The following is a 2,707-nucleotide window of genomic DNA, read 5'->3' as shown; positions in this document are numbered from 1 at the left end:
GGCTTACTGCCTGTCTGAGCCACAGTGACACAGCATACTCTAAAGGTCTTCCTGCAACTGCCCAGTGGACCTGCTGCACTGGCCCTGCAATTGAACCTCCCTGAGCCCTTCCGGTCTCTGCTGGAGTGAGTTCCTGATCCCAGGTTCTGGACCCCTAGTTGGCATGTGTTGGCTTCTTCCCGTGAAAGAAGGTGAAATCCTGAACAGGTCCATTCGCGCTGAGACTCTGCTGCCGGCAACGACCGCCAACGTGAAGCTCTGGTGAACCTGACACTTTGCGCTACAGTGACTGCCAGCAACAACTGACAACGATCTGCACTGCCAGCTACAGTAACAACAGCCCGCAATGTCTGCCAACTCAAAGCTCCAGCAATGACCGTCTGCAAAGCCAGACCAGATCTTCACGCTACAGCGACGACTGTCCGTGATGACTGGCTTGCTCTTTGTGCTACAGAGACAACCATCTGCGATACGCTCTCTGCTCCTTGAGCCTCCTCCACCACGGCTAGAACTCTTTGCTCTGAACTTTTAGAAGGTAACTTTTCAGCTGGACGAACCTGGTCACGTATCTGGCCCGTGCTCCATTGTGAGCAGCCTGAAACTGTGACTTTCCCATGGCCTAGCATGACCAGATGTCCGCGAGCCGTGCTGTTGGACCTGTCAGCCTTAAGGTGTTCTTCCCTCAAACCTTTTGCCTTACTCCTCCATTTTTCCTAATCTCATTTTCATTTTCATTGGCCTTAGGACTCTATGCACTTTACTACTGCTAAACAGTGCTAAAGTGCTTGTGCTTTCTCTTCTAAATATGGTAAAACTGGCTTACACCCAATTGGCACATTTAATTTACCTGTAAGTCCCTAGTAAAGTGGTATGACATGAACACCTGGCCTGAAAATTAAATGATATAAGTGGGTCTGCAGCACTTATTGTGCCACCCACTTAGGTAGCCCAGTAAATATGTCTCAGGCCTGCCATTGCAGAATGTGTGTGCAGTTTTAAAGTGCCATTCCGACCTGGCAAATGAAACCTTTTGCCAGGCCTAAACCTTATTTTTTGATACATCTAAGTCACCGCTAGGGTAGGCCCCCAATGGCCCATAGGGCAGGGTGCAGTGTATTTAAAAGGTTGGTCACGTATCTTTAATTTTTACAATTTCCAGAAATGAAAAACTCTTAAATGTGTTTTGCACTATTGCATGGCCTTCTTTTTTTCCTTAGGCTAACTTTGGGTTAACTTATTACGTTTAATTAACTGATAACTTTCATTTGGGAGCCGGTAGGAATGTCTAGTTTGGCGTCTAAAGAATTTTAATTTAAATCCATCTTCAATGGTAAAATCGGATTTTGCGTCACAATTATGAAACTGCAAATTTTAGAAAGTTGGCATTTTCTTGTCCCAACCATTTGGTGCCTGTAGCCTGTATCCTGATTCACATGACTGGGTGTATCTGGCAGTTGGTCTTTGTGTATTGCTCCCTGACAGTGAGACAAAGGAGAAGTAGGTGTTGGCAGGTTGGGCCATCTCAGACTTGATGAGGGGAAGAGCTGTCATTTACCACACTAACACATCACAAAGGCTCTGCAGGTGCACATTCACAAGAGGTTTGATATTAGTCTTTTGTGACCTCAGACAAGCCAGGGCTGGAAGGCAGGAAATTCAAAACACATCTGGGAGTAGAAACGTCCAGAACCTTCTTCTACTTTAGCAGACACCAGATATAAATATTGGACTCCCAGGCAAAACACCTCATTAGACCTCTGTGACTGTGGAAGAGACCTGTTACTCTTCTGCCCTGCTGCCTGAGTGAGAAGGACTGGATCTGCATCTTGAACCTAGGACCACTGGCTGGCCTCCTGATCACAGCCTCAGGGACAGAAAAGACACCAACCCCCTTACCCACTCTTCCAGCTGTAAGGCTTACCCCTAAATTAGTGCCACCACAGTCCTGCATCCTTGGATGTGGGCCTGAACGTGCTCTGCCAGCCCAGCTCTGGTCCTGTAAGCAGAATCAACGCAGCTCGATGCATCTCCTCACAGCCACATTGGGATTGCCACATCCCCGACACAGGACCATGCATCGCAGCCCACATCTTCCTCGGAACGACCTCGTTCAACGCATCACGAACGTAGTCCTTTGCATCTCAAGCACCCCATCAACGGCATCCTTGACAATGACAGCACTGTTTGATAAAACTATGTTGCTCAGTTTCATGTCTCACGGTTTCTGTGCGGACCACAGGATGCTTCTGTGGTGTCCCAGGTTGTGCCAAATTAATCATAATGTAAAGGGCCTGATTTAGAGTGCAGCCATGCAGCTTTCTTAGAGCTTCTGCTGCGCAACGCATCCTCGACTCAGGATCTCGCAAAGCTCTGCAAACCAGGATTGGCGGTACTATGTTCAGCGGGACTAACCTGGTCCTTCTGTTGGGCCCATGATCCATCCTGGTCAGCCTCAAATTGTTACTTTGTCCTAGTCCAGAGCAACCAGATAACCACATTAGGCACTTTGGGGCATATTTATACTCTGTTTGCGCCGGAATTGCGTCGTTTTTTTTTACGCAATTCCGACGCAAAACTAACTCCATATTTATACTTTGGCGTTAGACGCGTCTAGCGCCAAAGTCCATGGAGTTTGCGTCATTTTTTAGCGTGGACACCTACTTTGCGTTAATGATATGCAAGGTAGGCGTTCCCGTCTAAAAAAGTG

The sequence above is a fragment of the Pleurodeles waltl genome, chromosome 10, assembly GCF_031143425.1.
Source record: "Pleurodeles waltl isolate 20211129_DDA chromosome 10, aPleWal1.hap1.20221129, whole genome shotgun sequence".
Taxonomy (NCBI): Eukaryota; Metazoa; Chordata; class Amphibia; order Caudata; family Salamandridae; genus Pleurodeles; species Pleurodeles waltl.
This window is presented reverse-complemented; position numbering follows the sequence as displayed.